This window comes from Gorilla gorilla, chromosome 2 (assembly GCF_029281585.2).
Source record: "Gorilla gorilla gorilla isolate KB3781 chromosome 2, NHGRI_mGorGor1-v2.1_pri, whole genome shotgun sequence".
NCBI classification, from domain to species: domain Eukaryota; kingdom Metazoa; phylum Chordata; class Mammalia; order Primates; family Hominidae; genus Gorilla; species Gorilla gorilla.
Window position 1 is genome coordinate 187,810,922 of NC_086017.1, and position 20,107 is coordinate 187,831,028.

The window sequence follows — 20,107 nt, forward strand, 5'->3', positions numbered from 1 at the left end:
GCGGCCAGGAAGCTTGAACTGGGTGGAGCCCACCACAGCTCAAGGAGGCCTGCCTGCCTCTGTAGGCTCCACCTCTGGGGGCAGGGCACAGACAAAGAAAAGACAGCAATAACCTCTGCAGACTTAAATGTCCCTGTCTGACAGCTTTGAAGAGAGTAGTGGTTCTCCCAGCACGCAGCTTGAGATCTGAGAATGGGCAGACTGCCTCCTCAAGTGGTCCCTGACCCCCGAGTAGCCTAACTGGGAGGCACCCCCCAGTAGGGGCAAACTGACACCTCACACGGTCAGGTACTCCTCTGAGACAAAACACTCCTCTGAGACAAAATGTCCAGAGGAACCACCAGGCAGCAGCATTTGCGGTTCACCAATATCCGCTGTTCTGTAGCCACCGCTGCTGATACCCAAGCAAACAGGGTCTGGAGTGGACCTCCAGTAAACTCCAACAGGCCTGCAGCTGAGGGTCCTGACTGTTAGAAGGAAAACTAACAAACAGAAAGGACATCCACACCGAAAACCCATCTGTACATCACCATCATCAAAGACCAAAGGTAGATAAAACCACAAAGATGGGGAAAAAACAGAGCAGATAAACCAGAAACTCTAAAACTCAGAGCGCCTCTCCTCCTCCAAAGGAACGCAGCTCCTCACCAGCAATGGAACAAAGCTGGATGGAGAATGAGTTTGACGAGTTGAGAGAGGAAGGCTTCAGAAGATCAAACTACTCTGAGCTAAAGGAGGAAGTTTGAACCAATGGCAAAGAAATTAAAAACTTTGAAAAAAAATTAGACAAATGGATAACTAGAAAAACCAATGCAGAGAAGTCCTTAAAGGACCTGATGGAGCTGAAAACCATGGCACGAGAACTATGTGGCAAATGCACAAGCCTCAGTAACCGATGCAATCAACTGGAAGAAAGGGTAACAGCAATGGAAGATGAAATGAATGAAATGAAACGTGAAGAGAAGTTTAGAGAAAAAAGAATAAAAAGAAATGAACAAAGCCTCCAAGAAATATGGGACTATGTGAAAAGACCAAATCTACGTCTAATTGGTGTACCTGAAAGTGATGGGCAGAATGGAACCAAGTTGGAAAACACTCTGCAGGATATTATCCAGGAGAACTTCCCCAAACTAGCAAGGCAGGCAAACATTCAAATTCAGGAAATACAGAGAACACCACAAAGATACTCCTCGAGAAGAGCAACTCCAAGACACATAATTGTCAGATTCACCAAAGTTGAAATGAAGGAAAAAATGTTAAGGGCAGCCAGAGAGAAAGGTCGGGTTACCCTCAAAGGGAAGCCCATCAGACTAGCTGCTGATCTCTTGGCAGAAACTCTACAAGCCAGAAGAGAGTGGGGGCCAATATTCAACATTCTTAAAGAAAAGAATTTTCAACCCAGAATTTCATATCCAGCCAAACTAAGCTTCATAAGAGAAGGAGAAATAAAATACTTCACAGACAAGCAAATGCTGAGAGATTTTGTCACCACCAGGCCTGCCCTGAAAGAGCTCCTGAAGGAAGCACTAAACATGGAAAGGAACAACCGGTACCAGCCACTGCAAAAACATGCCAAATTGCAAAGACCATCAAGGCTAGGAAGAAACTGCATCAACTAATGAGCAAAATAACCAGCTAACATCATAATGACAGGATCAAATTCACACATAACAATACTAACTTTAAATGTAAATGGGTGAAATGCTCCAATTAAAAGGCACAGACTGGCAAATTGGATAAAGAGTCAAGACCCATCAGTGTGCTGTATTCAGGAAACCCATCTCACGTGCAGAGACACACATAGGCTCAAAATAAAGGGATGGGGGAAGATCTACCAAGCAAATGGAAAACAAAAAAAGGCAGGGGTTGCAATCCTAGTCTCGGATAAAACAGACTTTAAACCAACAAAGATCAAAAGAGACAAAGAAGGTCATTACATAATGGTAAAGGGATCAATTCAACAAGAAGAACTAACTATCCTAAATATATATGCACCCAATACAGGAGCACCCAGATTCATAAAGCAAGTCCTTAGTGACTTACAAAGTGACTTAGACTCCCACACAATAATAATTGGAGACTTTAACACCCCACTGTCAACATTAGACAGATCAACAAGACAGAAAGTTAACAAGGATATCCAGTAATTGAACTCAGGTCTGCACCAAACAGACCTAATAGACATTTACAGAACTCTCCACCCCAAATCAACAGAATCTACATTCTTTTCAGCACCACACCACACCTATTCCAAAACTGACCACATAGTTGGAAATAAAGCATTCCTCAGCAAATGTAAAAGAATAGAAATTATAACAAACTCTCTCTCAGACCACAGTGCAATCAAACTAGAACTCAGGATTAAGAAACTCACTCAAAACCGCTCAACTACATGGAAACTGAACAACCTGCTCCTGAATGACTACTGGGTACATAACGAAATGAAGGCAGAAATAAAGATGTTCTTTGAAACCAACGAGAACAAAGACACAACATACCAGAATCTCTGGGATGCATTCAAAGCAGTGTGTAGAGGGAAATTTATAGCACTAAATGCCTGCAAGAGAAAGCAGGAAAGATCTAAAATTGACACCCTAACATCACAATTAAAAGAACTAGAAAAGCAAGAGCAAACACATTCAAAAGCTAGCAGAAGGCAAGAAATAACTAAGATCAGAGCAGAACTGAAGGAGATAGAGACACAAAAAACCCTTCAAAAAAATCAATGAATCCAGGAGCTGGTTTTTGGAGAAGATCAACAAAATTGATAGACTGCTAGCAAGACTAATAAAGAAGAAAAGAGAGAAGAATCAAATAGATGCAATAAAAAAATGACAATGGGGATATCACCACTGATCCCACAGAAATACAAACTACCATCAGAGATTACTATAAACAGCTCTACGCAAATAAACTGGGAAATCTAGAAGAAATGGATAAATTCCTTGACACATACACCCTCCCAAGACTAAACCAGGAAGAAATTGAATCTCTGAATAGACCAATAACAGGCTCTGAAATTGAGGCAATAATTAATAGTTTACCAACCAAAAAAAGCCCAGGACCAGATGGATTCACAGCCGAATTCTACCAGAGGTACAAGGAGGAGCTGATTCCATTCCTTCTGAAACTATTCCAATCAATAGAAAAAGAGGGAATCCTCCCTAACTCATTTTATGAGACCAGCATCATCCTGATACCAAAGCCAGGCAGAGACACAACAAAAAAAAGAGAATTTTAGACCAATATCCTTGATGAACATCGATGCAAAAATCCTCAATAAAATACTGCCAAACCGAATCCAGCAACACATCAAAAAGCTTATCCACCATGATCAAGTGGGCTTCATCCCTGGGAAGCAAGGGTGGTTCAACATATGAAAATCAATAAACGTAATCCAGCATATAAACAGAACCAAAAACAAAAACCATATGATTATCTCAATAGGTGCAGAAAAGGCCTTCGACAAAATTCAACAGCCCTTCATGCTAAAAACTCTCAATAAATTAGGTATTGATGGGACATATCTCAAAATAATAAGAGCCATCTATGACAAACCCACAGCCAATATCATACCGGATGGACAAAAACTGGGAGCATTCCCTTTGAAAACTGGCACAAGACAGGGATGCTCTCTCTCACCACTCCTATTCAACATAGTGTTGGAAGTTCTGGCCAGGGCAATTAGGCAGGAGAAGGAAATAAAGGGCATTCAACTGGGAAAAGAGGAAGTCAAATTGTCCCTGTTTGCAGATGACATGATTGTATATCTAGAAAACCCCATCGTCTCAGCCCAAAATCTCCTTAAGCTGATAAGCAACTTCAGCAAAGTCTCAGGATGCAAAATCAATGTGCAAAAATCACAAGCATTCTTATACACCAATAACAGACAAACAGAGAGCCAAATCATGAGTGAACTCCCATTCACAGTTGCTTCAAAGAGAATAAAATACCTAGGAATCCAACTTACAAGGGATGGGAAGGACCTCTTCAAGGAGAACTACAAACCACTGCTCAAGGAAATAAAAGAGGATACAAACAAATGGAAGAACATTCCATGCTCATGGGTAGGAAGAATCAATATTGTGAAAATGGCCATACTGCCCAAGGTAATTTATAGATTCAATGCCATCCCCATCAAGCTACCAATGACTTTCTTCACAGAATTGGAAAAAACTACTTTAAAATTCATATGGAACCAAAAAAGAGCCCGCATTGCCAAGTCAATCCTAAGCCAAAGGAACAAAGCTGGAGGCATCACGCTACCTGACTTCAAACTATACTACAAGGCTACAGTAACCAAAACAGCATGGTACTGCTACCAAAACAGAGAAACAGACCAATGGAACAGAACAGAGCATTCGGAAATAATATCACACACCAACAACCATCTGATCTTTGACAAACCTGACAAAAACAAGAAATGGGGAAAGGATTCCCTATTTAATAAATGGTGCTGGGAAAACTGGCTAGCCATATGTAGAAAGCTGAAACTGGATCCCTTCCTTGCACCTTATACAAAAATTAATTCAAGATGGATTAAAGACTTACATGTTAGACCTAAAACCAGAAAAACCCTAGAAGAAAACCTAGGCAATACCATTCAGGACATAGGCATGGGCAAGGATTTCATGTCCAAAACACCAAAAGCAATGGCAACAAAAGCCAAAATGGACAAATGGGATCTAATTAAACTAAAGAGCTTCTGCACAGCAAAAGAAACCACCATCAGAGTGAACAGGCAACCTACAGAATGGGAGAAAATTTTCATAACCTACTCATCTGACAAAGGGCTAATATCCAGAATCTACAATGAACTCAAACAAGTTTACAAGAAAAAAACAAACAACCCCATCAAAAAGTGGGCAAAGCATATGAACAGACACTTCTCAAAAGAAGACATTTATGCAGCCAAAAAACACATGAAAAAATGCTCATCATCACTGGCCATCAGAGAAATGCAAATCAAAACCACAATGAGATACCATCTCACACCAGTTAGAATGGCGATCATTAAAAAGTCAGGAAACAACAGGTGCTGGAGAGGATGTGGAGAAATAGGAACACTTTTACACTGTTGGTGGGACTGTAAACTAGTTCAACCATTGTGGAAGTTGGTGTGGTGATTCCTCAGGGATCTAGAACTAGAAATACCATTTGACCCAGCCATCACATTACTGGCTATATACCCAAAGGATTATAAATCATGCTGCTATAAAGACACATGCACACGTATGTTTATTGCGGCACTATTCACAATAGCAAAGACTGGGAACCAACCCAAATGTCCAACAATGAAAGACTGGATTAAGAAAATGTGGCACATATACACCATGGAATACTATGCAGCCATAAAAAATGATGAGTTCATGCCCTTTGTAGGGACATGGATGAAGCTGGAAACCATCATTCTCAGCAAACTATTGCAAGGACAAAAAACCAAACACCGCATGTTCTCACTTATAGGTGAGAATTGAACAATGAGAGCACATGGACACAGGAAGGGGAACATCACACTCTGGGGACTGTTGTGGGGTGGGGGGAGGGGGGAGGGATAGCATTAGGAGATACACCTAATGCTAAATGACGAGTTAATGGGTGCAGCCCACCAACATGGCACATGTATACATATGTAACAAACCTGCACGTTGTGCACTTGTACCCTAAAACTTAAAGTATAATAATAATTTAAAAAGAACGATTTGGGATAATGCAACAAGTTAATTGCCATATTTTGAAAATTTTTTTATTTTTTATTTTTAAGTTCTGGGATACATGTGCTGAACATGCAGGTTTGTTAAATAGGTATACACGTGCCATGGTGGTTTGCTGCACCTATCAACCTGTCATCTAGGTTTTAAGCCCTGCATGCATTATCAATTCCATTGGTTTCATAAATCAATATTTTCCTAGACAAAATATTGAAAATTCACAAAGCTATCTTCATTTTCACATGTATCCATTGATTATCACCTAGGGAATAATGTAGTTTAGCTCAACTGTTTATGACAAAGCCACCCAGAAACAACACAGGGCTTAGAATATAATAAGCACTCAAAAACATTTTTGAGTGAATGGATCTTCAGTATTGACATATGAATAATAACGGTTCCCATTTTTTTAGTAACTACCATACATCATAACCAATACTCACAAAAGCTCTGTGAAATAAACACTAATGTTTCCATCATACAGATGAGAAAGCAGAGGCTCACATAGGCCTTTTCTAAAGTCAGTGTTATTCATTTAGTGAATGGCAAGTTAAAAATTTGAACAGTGGTCCCTCTGACTCACAAGTCCTTTCATTGATGAGGATACACTGAAGGACCAGCCACTGTGACTTTCTTTATCCATGAAAGACAGCACATTATGTGTGCCAGGGTAAATTATCTCACAAGCCAAAATAAAGAAATCCACGTTGGTCTTAGAGAATGTCTGTTGTTGGTTTAAATGACCGTATGAGAATCTGGCAGCTTCCTTTGCTTTCTGAGCTACTTATCATTGCAATTTCAGTTGAAGTATTCATTTCCCTGTTAATAGAATTTACCCCTGTTATTGATGAATTTATTTAGAATAGTAGGATTCCTGGAGTACATGAAGGCTTTTTGCCACTAAAAATTACCTGGCCCAGGACCACAAATTGGTTCCTTTATTTTATTTTTAACAGAAGCACAGGTGCTAATTAGGTGCTCTTTCAAGCTGCCAGAATAAGATTCTGAGGTCCCCAACTGCTGTCAGTCTCATCATCATTAGCCCTGAAGTGGTCCTGTATGAGGAACTTTCCACACTTGACATGTCCCTGCTCTTTGCAAATTATTTTAAATGACTTCTTAATTAGAAGTACTATGTTGCCCATTGCTAATGGAGCAGGCTGAAGCTGCAGAGTGGTCAGGAAATAGCGATAGTTCTGATTCCCCTCTTTTTCCTCTGAGGACCTCTGTTTTTCACTGAAGTAATTGTGTCTGCGCTTTAGACAGTGCTGTGTATTTTCCCAAAAAGAAACGTGAAGTCTTTATCTCTGGGTTGCAGATTTTTGTAGGCATCATAAAAGCCAGATCTAGTTAAACTTATTTTAATTTTTTTCCCTTCACCAGTGACTTTTGAAAGACATGGAGAGGAGATTATTTCTTTCAGGAAAAATTATGTGTGTAGTCTGTGTCTCTAACCCAGGTAATGATTCCTATATGTTTTACAAAGGTATTGAGCAGTCTGCCAAAGGAAGTGTCCTCTTATTAGGAAGACCTGTCAGCAAGAGCTCAGTGAGGTGGCACAGTCAAATTCAAAGAAATCCATTTTGCCCATACCGGTTAGGAAAACATATAATACTACCTCCTTTTACAAAGAATTTGTTTTGCTTTTTTATTCTCATTATTATTCAAAATTTTGCTTAATAATTCTTAAGTAAATAAAAAGAGAAAAATCATTCTTCGATTTTATTTTATTTTAAAAATATGTTGTGGGCTACCTAACCATTTGACAGGGAAAACCATAACAGATGGTGATACACATTGTCATTTGGAGATTGGTAGGTAAACTCCTGAAAGCTCTCCAGCAGCCCCTCCTTGTAACCCTGGACCAAAGTCTATTCAGACCTAAGAGGATTCATCAGCCTTAACTTGTAAGTGAGGAAAGACGCTTCCAGGATTAAGCCATGCTAAATTCCTGCTTCCTCTTCCCACAGTTGGTATGCCCATATCTTAGTTGATGTCCGCCTGCCACAACTAGCCTGCACATCCCGTTGAGGTCAGAGAAAACTTTACTCATCTTTGTTTTACCTCTTCTTTTCATGTAACCCAACCCCACCACATCAGTGTGCTTAGTTCATGGCAAACGAATAGTTAATAAATGCTTGAAGAATGAACCGAAAATTTAAAGGCACCTGGTACTAAAAATTGATTGCTGAGTCAAATGTGCCTCACCTGTTGCTTTCAACAACGATACTAACATTTATTCAGCATTGCTACATCCTAGGCACTCTGCTAACTACCTTGTATGCATTATCATATATATTCATCATATTAAGACTATGAAAAATGTATTATGCCTCCCCATCTTAGAAGAAACAGAGGCTTCCAAGGGAAGATGGCTTGCCTCACATCACATACTAAGAAGTGACCGAGCCAGGCTTCTAGAAGGAATCACCGGAGCACTCACCGTTAACCAGAACTGGAGGTTACAACACAGCCCTTCAGGCCATATCCTCTGCCTAGAGCTAAACTTCATCCGAAAGCACATCCAGCTGAAATGCAGTCAATTATTAACTAAGCTTAAAATCTGCTGAGCCTCAGGAAAGTAGCAGAAAAACATTAGCTCTTACCAACTGGTAGCTTGTGAGTGCTTGTACTGTACCACCCATAGCCACATAGCTTTCAAGGCAGTGGTACCTAAAGGGTGGTCCCAGGATCCACTGTATCAGACCCATCGGGGCTCTTGCTAAGTAGAAAGATTACTAAACCTCACACCAGACTTTCTGAATCAAAAATCTCTGTAGTGAGTCCCAGGAGTGTGTAATTTTTAATAAGTTCCCCAGAGAATAGATTCTTGGGCACACTAAAGTTTCAGAACTATTGTTTCAGGGACTCAAGGCTGAGGTTTCTCTGGTACACAAAGTCAGTCTGTCTCTTCCTTTTAAATGCAGATAGTAAGATATGCATCACATCCCCAATGCAGCTTTCACCATCCATACTTTGAGAAAAAGAATGTGGCTATGACATTTATCTGCAAGCCCCTTAATTTATAGATAAACAAACATTGAGATAAATTAAGTGATTTCCCCAAAATGAGATTTTAAGACAAGTTTCCTAATTTTCAATCTTGGCTTTTTCGCAAGCTTAATTAGAATCATTAGAAGTAAATAGTGTACCGCTGTTAGATCACACTTTGCAAAGTGTCTGGAGAAATGTCTAATAGACTAACTGATCAGATAGGACAGGTCCTGGGAAATAAAGGGAAGAAATCATTGAGCTAAATTTAAAGCGATATGCAATCACTCTAGGAGATTTTCCACTCTCTACCCATAAATTTACTAAAACAATAAAAGGTAGAATTATGTCATCTTTTATTGCAAAGCCCTATATTTATGATTTTATGGCACAATGTGGAGACAGCACACGTTATTTCAGGGCTTCTTCTGTTTTAATAACAGCATATAAAAATTCTTGCTGATATTTTGATTTTGGTTTAGTTTTTATTTTTAGGGAAGACCCCACTGCAAGTTACTCTTACTGTGTGCTACTGGTCAGGTCACACTTTCTTCTTCACCTTTGGTGATGAAATATTAACTTTTACCTTTCTAAGTTCCTTAAAATCTTTGTATTTACAATATAGAAAAAATCTGAAAGTAGCTAACTGCAAAGTAAGAAACTTCGAACCACAATCTCTTTCTCTCATTTCACAGAGTATGAAAGCAAGTTACATTCACTGAAGTAAGAGTTCCTTTCTCTGACAAGTTCAGAACAAAGCCAACAAATCGAATCTTCAGAAAAAACAAATACATTTTAAAATATCCAGATATAGTTACTTAGATGTGCAAAAATTAAACTAATTCTGAAATATTATTCTCATTCTGAGTCTGTGACTTGAGTTTATAGTCAGCCTTATTTATTGGGTAAACTGAAGGAGAAGGCCAATGTTTCTAGTTACCCTGAGATCTGTAGTCTATGCATACACAATGACAAATTTTCATCATGAAAATCTTACTGGAAGTGACCATTCCAAAAACCCATCTGTTGCCTAGGATGCCTCCTTATCAGCCAAGGTCGGATATTCAAGCTTGTCCTATGGAAAAGCAGAGAGCAGAAAATGGACTGCTATCTCAAAGGTGGATATGTGAAGTTACCAGCAAATCATTGGGTAGTTTCATGGCATCAGGCACTTTGACTAGGAAAACAAGAAAATGACCAGTTAGATTCTTTGAGTTTGAAGAGATTAAGGACCCTCCCTAAAAGCTGAATTTCAGCCAACTGACAACCCTACAGCTAGGGTATAACCTGTTATATTCTGTACCATGGAAGTTACAGAGATGAAACAAAAAATATTTTCTTATTGAATCCCTGTTTTAAAAGATGTGAGGGTGTAGAAAAGGGTGAATAGAGAACATAGAAAGCTAGTGATGTGGTCCAAGTCTACAACCAAAAATTGAAGTCTTACTGCTTGAGGCTTTTAGTCTGATAGCAAATTAAGCTTAGAGAGTCTTGAGATATCATGCCAAAGAAGATCAAAATGATCTTAAGCAAAGCCAAAGTTTATGTAAGTGTTCAACTTGCAAAAATACTAGCAATAAAATGTTAGTGTCAGTACCAGTCTCTGAGAAGCCAAAGTATTAGCAAATTACTCCTTAGAGAGTTTAAAATAGAATTTGGTCAGTTCTATCAATCTGGCTAAGTTTGACTTCTGGAGAGGTCAAAATAAATAGACTCAAGGGAAAAGGGCAAATTTCCCTTTCTGTACTCTATCACAAGGGAAAAATCTTGTATTAACCACATGACCACACAGACTATGGCCTTCCAGTGAAAAGAATCAGTCAACCAAGCATCTAACTGTGTATGTCTGCCCCTGTGTCTTTGTCTACATGTCGCTATCTGAATGTACATCTACATCTCCTGATCATAGGCAAGCTTTCTAAGAGGAGATAGGATGACAAAATAGAATTCTTAAACCAAGCACCAAATGGAGCAATGATGAAGAATGCAGAGACAAGTTACCACAACAAGAAACAGCAGGACATGAGGGGCTCTGGAGATGGTAAAAGATGCTGACAGAAGGAAAGAACAAAAAAAAAGAAAACTTTAGCATGGATATTCTAGCCTCCCAGAATTAAAATTCTCAAAAGTTCTCATATGAAAAAAAGTTGGACCTCACATAGAAAACCAAAAATCTAGCTATGTAAAGCATTCAGCTACTAGACTGGATATTGTTTCCGTTTCTATTGACACAGACATGGGATGACTCTGAATGTGCTACCTGCACATCCATCCCAGAAAGACACATTTGTATATGCAAAACACCCATTCCTAAAATGGCAAACACTAAACTTATAGTGAAACATGACACTTTCTTTTAATATAATCAACATATTTCATAATAACATGACTGATTTCCTTACCCGCAAAAATGATAATTATTACTCCTCCCTCCCCTCTCATTGGATGCTTTACATACGAAATTTTATCTCATACAGGAAAGCACTTTATAAAGCATAAAGTACTGTATCTGTAGAAAGTATCGTTATTAGTACTGATGAACATTGACACAAGACATCCAGGCACAACCAGACAACAGAAGTATATAATCATGGAGAGCTGATAGTAGGAGTTGGAAGAGTTAGTCCTGTGTCCTACTTCGGTTTTCGTTTTTGCTTACTATGCCTGCACAATCCACAGTCTATTCAACCATTCCTTTTAGGGGCCAGCTTTGCACTAAGCTGATCATATGTCACAATAAATTCAAAATTTCTTTTTAATCAGTGTGCTCACAAAGCATGGGCATTTCAAGAATCAGAAGTAAATTGCAATTTGGCCTGCGGACAGAGAACATAAACATTTTCATTATCTAAGAATGATTTCAATTTTCTATTGCTTTCCAAAAATTGCGTGACAGTATGAGGCTATAGATTATTAGGCTATGATGCACCATATTTTTAATTAAAATTAAATTTCAGTTATCTGTCAGGCAATCCAAGTGAAATGCACAATGTAATAAATTTCAGAACTTATTCTCTCTGTCCATTAGAAAATTCCACTAAATTCCTCCATACTACATTTCTACAGCTATAGACAAAGGCTTCTTAAAATCTCTTCAAAAAAGTCATCATTCTAAGAGATACACATATGTACATATATTTTTGTATTTTTCAAATTAACTCATTGAAGAAGAGTACAAAACATCTTTGAGATTCATTGAGAATGTTTCATGTGTTAGTAAACATAATTTAGGGACACCTGTCCAATGTGGTCAGCATATTTTTTTCACCAGCAGCAATGAAGTTTTACAGCCCATGTGATATGGTAGATAAAACAGAGGCCTGGAGGTCAGGAGAACTGGTTTCTAGAACTTGCTATACCATCGAATTCTGTGTCATTTTGGTTAAAATATACCATCTCTCTGGAATTTATCCCCACTAAAATGAGGCAGGTAGACTCCATTATATAAAAAGTCCCTGTGACAATCCCTAATTTACTTCCAATAACTGTGCTTTCCTTTTTCCTTTATAGTAGAACCTCCCAGTTTTATCTAGCCCCATGGCTATTCAGAATAAAAACCTCATTTCCCATCTTTCTTTGCAAGTAGGCATGACCCTATGGGTAAGTTTAAGTCAATTCATATGAATAAAAACTTACCTATGGGTAAGTTTAAGTCAATTCATATGAATAAAAATTCATACTCATAAAGAAAAGCAGTATACCCTCCATTCCTCAATTTCCTGCCCACTTTCCACAGGCTGGAAGGCAGACCTGGAGATAAGCTCTCTTGAAGTATATGGACAAAGACTTCGTACCCTAGTGATGGCAGAGCCTGAATCCCCAGTACCATGGAGCTGCCATACAGATCCTGGCAATTAAACCTGGCCTGCAGCAAGAAAGAAAATAAACTTCAAATTGCTATCATTTGGAGTGTTTTGGAATTGCTAAACTTTACTTTATGCTCCCTCTCGGTTTGGAGGACAATGTCATGTAATGAAACATCATGAGATTTTGAAAAGATAGAGACCTGTGTTCGATACTGACTTTCCTGCATGACTTCAGGCAAATTCCTAAAAATCTCTGTGTTCTTATTGTCTCATTCCAGATCATGTAAAGAAATTGAGCATATTAGATCACACAGTAGTTGGTAAGTGACCAATGGTAGTGGTAGTGGTTATTATGAGTGTTCATTAAATGATACGACATGATAATTCTTAGAAGAACCTGGTGCCATTCAGTTTTGTCATTATTTTAGGATAATTTATAGCTCTCAAGGCACTAAACTTTCACCACATAGTGAACTGGGTATTTAATCATCCTCTAAGACTTTGGGAATTCTGAGCATGTTTTAAATACAAACTTCTTTGCCCATATTCCAGACTCTATCTTATCATCAGACAGAAGTGTTTTGATCCAGTGTAGATTAGAAGACCAGAGTCTCTGAGTTTTAATTCCCTGTCTGCTCATAACTTTTGAACAGCCATTGAGTTTGTACCCTGCCTGGGATTATGAAACAAAGCTAGGTATTTTTGCAAAACTCGATACTTGAAATTTGGAATAAGGTAATTTGATGAAAATATCATGACTGAGGCATAAATATTTTCCTTGTGGATAATTTTTTTAAAATACATAATCCTGACATCATATTAGACTTGACGATGAGCAGTTGAAACCACCTTGCTCCTCCCTACACCATTCTCTATTGTCACGAACTCAGCCAACTCAGGCAGTAAGAAAAGTAATCTAAAGCTTCCTCAGGGGAATGTGTTTTTCATCCCCCACAGGCAAATCTTAAAACTAATTTACTGAACATCATGAAGGTTTTTTTTCACCTTCCCTCTGAAATTCAGACACTGGCTTAGAATAGAATTAAATTACAGAACTGGTTGCTTTTACCTGGGAAAGAAATTTTACATTTGTTCTGAAATGCTTTCTGTCTCTAGTAGGAATAGAGGTTAGTCGTGATTACAAGCCTTCATCAAGAGGAGTCATGGCACGAAAACGTTTCCCCAGAAAGTCTGTGACTATACATCTCTTCTATATTATGACTTGTGTGGTTGAAAATCTGTAATCCTTTTTCATTTTGAAATAAATACCTGCCTTAACCTTCAAAGGATTGATATAGAGTTTTGAATTGTACTTCAAACAAAAAAATTAATAGATAAATGTTGAAATCATTAAATAGTTTTTACCTATGAAATAAAAAGAAAATTACTCATCCCAGGCCATTGTTACATGATGTATCTTTTTTGGGGGGTAGTTTTTTTTTTTCTTCAACTAGCACGCGTGAGTCTTTTCTTTCTACCTGCTTGTCATCTTTCTGTCAAAAGATTTCTCACATCATATTCTTTTTACCTCTCAAAACACTTCACTTTAAAATTTTATCACAGGATTTTCTACTTTTTTTTTAGGTTATGTCACATAACACAAAATGTAAAAAGGTCCTATTTTTAAAAAGTCAGCCTTAATAAGAAGCAAAAAAGATTTAACTGACTATTCAGAGTATCTTTTCTGAATTGAATCTATAATCATTCTCCTTAAAATTTCTCATACAGTTCTAAAGCTTGATAGACATTTGGCCTCATTAAAGTTAATGTGACATAACTATAAGAACAGAGAGAAGAAAATGGCAGATGAGGGCTTCTTTTTCAGTCCTAAATCCTTTCCCTGAGGCTCCCTTGCTTCGAACCAGGAGAATCTGGCAGGAGGAATCAGTTTTGACCAGAGTTAAAAGTTCAGACACCTTAACATACCTATACCATTGTAGAAAAGTATCATACCTTCACGAGTCCCACCTTTCTCTTTGAATGCACTTTACTGACCTCTTATTGGTTTTCTTGCAATTTGAATGGTGAACACAACCATCAGTCCTCTACAGACTTTTCCTGTCTTCATTCGTGTTCCACTGTCACAGCCCCTCTCACAGGTCTAATGGCACTGTATAATCAGAGGGGTAAGACCAATGCAGTCAGGTTACCTTCTTGGAACTTCATGGAGAGCAGGTTGGGGGCTCGACACAGAGATGGCTTCCCAGACCCCAGGCCAACAGTTTGCCAGGTAGGGAAAGAAAGAGGAGAAAATAAAGCATCCTGTGAATTTTTCAGTCTCATGATCTGCAATACCTAGAAATCAGATCTGCATCTCATCCTACAAAATTTGATAAGAAAAGAATCCATTTCTCTCCCATTTGTGAGAACTTCTTCCCATATCTTTCACTATGGGCATATTTTCTCCTTCAAATCATACAGATTTTATCATATCCCTGAACACTTGCTCTGGAGCTCACTGTTCAGTAGAAATAGAATTGGGTCATAAAGTTTGCGTTTAAAAATACTTATCCAGGATTGAATTTAGAATTGTTTTTCCCAGTGTAAATAACGAAAGTATATGTGTGTGTTTTAGCAAATTTATCTGAGTTAGGATAAGATCGCTATGTTACATTTCTGCATTTTACAGATTTTTAGGGTCAAAAGTGGAGCAGATTATATATCCAGTTTAACTGTAATCTTCAAGCACTTGAAAAATCATTTTTTTAAAAAAATGTCATTAACCTCTTGAGCCTAAAAACGCAAAAAGAATGATGTGGAAGGCTTGACTGGGGAGATTACTGATGAGCTCATAGCTCTATGTTTCATCCTCACCAACTGAATTTAACATAATCCCAGCACTTTAGTAGTCAGAACCTAGAAGTGTAATTAAGGGATGTAGATGGTATAGCTCAGCATAGAGTTATACCACCAGATCTGTACCAATTCTGGGCTCTGGGGTTTCATTTCTTCACCCAAAATCAGCGATGGTTTATTTGATTTACTTCACTTTACATGGGCTAAACATGAAGAAACCAAAAAGGCTAAAGAATAAGCAAGGAATTGTAATGTGTTTTGAATGCTTGCTACATATACTTCATTTGTGCTAATCTGTAATAGTTGTATTAACCCAATTTCACAAATAAGGAAACTGAAGCTCAGTTAGGCCATGGAACCACCCATAATTGCAAAATTCTAAATGGCCAAGCAAAGATTGAAATGCAGATTTGTCTTAACCTAAAATTCATGCTGATTTCATGACATACAGGTTTCTTCCCAGAAGGCTGACTTTGTAGTTGATAGCTATCTAGCTTAAGAAATAAAATCAATGATGTGGCTCTGAGCACAATAAGTGATGACTATTTTCAATGTGTTCTATTACAACTTTGAAATAAACTTAGCTTTTTCATAAGAATCACGGAATTCACTTGATGGGTCTGGCAAATAGGGCACAGTCTCACTACAAAATGACCTAGGAGTGAAAAAAAAAAAAGACAAATTGAAAAAATGCCAACCCACATTGTGATGTACTGTCTACTAGACAGCAAGTAATCACTTACAAAGACCTGGATGAAGACCTTGGTGGACCAGCACTTCCTCTTCCTATTAACATTTAAAACAATAACTAGATTGAAAAGTTCAACTTGTCAGTTCAGAACATTTCAAGCCAGCATGACATTTGGCAGGTAAGAAACTATTATTAGGCAAATTTCTTAATTCATATTTCCTAACACCTTATCAAATGTGGCTTTGTTTTCTTTTCCCTTACCTTCCTCTAAAAGACTTCAAAAGTGTCTTAATTTTACAATGTTTATTCATGGTTCTCCAAATGGAAATTAAGAGGAATTTGCCTGAAGAGATAGATCCTTCTTGATTACATTCCCCAAATCTATAGTATCTATTTTTTATAGCATATTCAAAATGGACATATCATTCATCGAATGCAGTACATGAGAGCTCAAGGAAGGCTGTGTGACCCAGAGGAAACCTTACACTGCAAGGAATTCTAGAGTCCCAGTTTACTGTCCTCATCCCTTCTTCAAAACTGACTCCTACCCAGAGAGCTCTCTCAACTTTTCATTTAACACTCTTTTTATGTTTCCACTTCTATTGAAAACTGATCAATTGTTCTTAAAACCCAACTTTCAACAATTTGGCTATCTTATCACTAGGACACTAGCAGACAAACATTAAACAACTTGATTCTGCTTCTTTAGTTGGGAACTCTGTGCTTTCTCAAATATACACAAACAAGACCAGGCACAGTGGCTCACGCCAGTAATCCCAACACTTTGAGAGGCCACGATGAGAGAACTGCTTGAGCCCAGGAGTTCAAGACCTGCCTGGGCAATACAGTGAGACTCTTTCTCTACAAAAATTAGCCCAGCATGGTGGTGCACACCTGTGATCCCAACTACTAGGGAGGCTGAGGTGGGAGGATTGCTTGAGCCCATGTGGTCAAGGCTGCAGTGAGGCATGGTCATGTCACTGCACTTCAGTCTGGGTGACAGAGGGAAACTCTGTCCCCGAAGAAAAAAAGAACAAAATGTATACAAACAAACGTATAACATATTTAGGTTTACCCTATTAATAAACTAAACTATTTCAGTGTCAGACAATAGCCATTCTAGCTAGGCAGAAAATGGTGGCTGGAAATATTTTTTACAGATCATGGTTGATAACAGCATGAAAGGCAGAACAACTGAGATCAATGGATTATTTGTTTCATACAGTCAGCTACTGATTAGCAGTGACATTTTCATTTCATCCCCAACTTGCTTTTTTCTTGCTTATTTCCTGGATGTCAACTCTTTTTCTAGTTTTGATATAATATATAAAAACATAAATGTTAGCCTAAGGAAACATTAGAAAAATAAATGAACCATAACCATAACAAATTTTTATTGTATATTTTAAAGCCCAATATGTTTGTACTTTATTTTACTGATATATCATAATTGCACATATTTGGGGGGGGTCATGTGGTATTTTAACACAAGTATACAATGTGTAATGATCAAATCAGAGTAATTGGGATATCCATCACTTTGAATATTTATCTTTCCTTTTTGTTGAGATGATACAATTCTTCTTTTCTAGCTATTTTGACATATATAATAAATTATTAACTATTATTTTCCTACTATACTATCAGATACTAGAACTTATTCCTTCTAACTGTATTTTTGTCCCCATTAACCAACTTTTCTTTATTCCCCTACTCTCTTTTCCATTCCCAGCCTCTGGTAACTACCCATTATACTCTCTACCTCCATGAAATCCACTTTATTAACACCCATATAGGAATAAGAACATGTGACATTTATCTTTCTGTGCCTGGCTTATTTCACTTAACATAATGACCTCCAGTTCCACCCATGTTCTTGTAAATTACAGGATTTAATTCTTTTTATGGCTGAATAATATGCCATTGTGTATACATACCACATATTTTTTATCCATTTATTCGTTGGTGGACTTTTATGTTGACTACATACTTTGGCTATTGTGAATATTGCTATAATAAACATGAAAGTGCAGATGTCTCTTTGATATACTGATTTCCTTTGTTTTGGATTTATACCTGGTAGTGAAATTGTTGGCTTACATGGTAGTTCTATTTTTAGTTTCTGGAGGAACCTTCATACTGTTCTCCATAGTGGCTAGAACTCATTTACATTCTCACCAACAGTGTGTGAGGGTTCCCATTTATCCACATCCCATTTATCCACCAGCATTTGTTACTGCCTGTCTTTTGGATAAAAGCTTAACTGGGGTGGGATAATATCTCACTATGGTTTTGAATTGCATTTCTCTGATGATTAGTAATGTTGCATGTTTTTTTCATATACTTGTTCATCTGTATGCCTTCTTTTGAGAAATGTCTATTTAGTTCTTTTACCCATTTTTAAATTAGTGAGATTATTTTGGTTTTTTTCTTTTGTGTTGTTTGAATTCCTTATATATTCTGGTCACTAATCCCTTGTCAAATGGGTAATTTGCAAATACTTTCTCCCATTCTGTGGGTTGTCTCTTTATTTTGCTGACTGTTCCATTTGCTGTGCAGAAGCTTTTTAGCTTGATGTAATTCTATTTGTCTATTTTTGCTTTGGTTGTCTTTGCTTTTGAGATCTTACCCAAAAAGTCTTTGCCCAGACTAATGTCCTAGAGTGTTTCCTCAATGTTTTCTTCTAATAGTTTCATAGTTTCAGATCTTACATTTAAGTCTTTAATCCATTTTGAGTTTATTTTTGTATATAGCGAAAGATGGGGATCTTGTTTCATTCCTCTGCACATGGATATCCAGTTTTCCCAGCACCGTTTATTAAAGAGATTGTCCTTTCCCCAATGTATGTCTTTAGTGCCTTTGTTGAAAACACATTGGCTGTAAGTATATAGCTTTATTTTAGGGTTTTCTGTTCTGTTCCATTGGTCTGTGTGTCTGTTTTTATGCCAGTGCCATGTTGTTTTGGTTACTAGAGCATTGAAGTATAATTTGAAATCAAGTTGTGTGATGCCTCCAGCTTTGTTCTTTTTACTCAGGACTGATTTAACTATTCTAGGTCCTTTGTGGCTTCATACGAATTTTTTTTTCTATTTCTATGAAAACTGACATCGATATTTTGACAGAGATTGCACTGAATCCGTAGACCACTTTTGGTACTATCAAAGCTAAATTTTAACAACTTTGGGGGTAATCTCTAATTTTAGAGTATAATATTCATTTATTTATCAAGGCCATCTTTCTTTCAGCAAACAAATATACCTTCTATATGCTAGGTATTGGGGAAGAAAAAGGATAACTCTTAAATAATCCCTGCTCTCAGAAAACTCAATCTAATGATGGGAACGGATGGGCTATCAGTTATTGATTTCCACACAATAGCTGTCTGACATCTAACCACAGAAACTCAATGGCATAAAGCAAAAAGCATGTATTTATTAAAGCAATAATCCTGTGAGTCAGTGATGCAGTCTGGACTGTATATAAGGCTGTTATTCTGTACTTTGCTTGGATTGCTCAAATATCTGGGGGTCAGCTGGCTCTTAGCTGATCTCAGCTATCTTCGGCTGGTATTATTGGGGCTGTCTGTCCTCTACATGTCTCTCATCCTCCAAAAGTCTAGCCCCGTCATATTCTCAAGATAATGGGAGAAGCACAAGAAGACAACTAGAAATACTCACGTAGTTTTTCCAAACTCTGTCTCATGACTGCTCACATCCCATGAGCCAAACAAATCACACAGCCAAACTCAGAATCATATGCCCTCGAGTGGGAGGACCCTTAAAGTCATATGGTAAAAGGCACAGACACAGGGAGAGGTAAAGATTGGAAGTGGCCGGGCACAGTGGCTCACGCCTGTAATCCCAGCACTTTGGGAGGCCAAGGCAAGTGGAGCACAAGGTCAGGAGTTTGTGACCAGCTTGACCAACATGGTGAAACCCTGTCTCTACTAAAAATACAAAAATTAGCCGGGTGTGGTGCTGCATGCCTGTAATTCCAGCTACTCAGGAGGCTGAGGCAGGAGAATCACTTGAACCCAGGAGGCGGAGGTTGCAGTGAGCCGAGATCATGACACTGCACTCCAGCCTGGGCGACAGAGCCAGACTCCATCTCAG

The 20,107-nt window shown here is 38.0% G+C and overlaps 1 long non-coding RNA gene across 1 annotated transcript in view; it reads right to left on the reverse strand.

The window, feature by feature from the left end:
• LOC129532536 (uncharacterized) overlaps positions 1–14,656 on the reverse strand; it is an 85,462-nt gene extending 70,806 nt beyond the window's left edge. Inside the window, exon 1 of the long non-coding RNA XR_008678291.2 lies at positions 14,504–14,656. This is a non-coding gene — a long non-coding RNA (uncharacterized lncRNA). The remainder of the gene's footprint in view (positions 1–14,503) is intronic.
• Between the last annotated feature and the right edge of the window lie 5,451 nt (positions 14,657–20,107).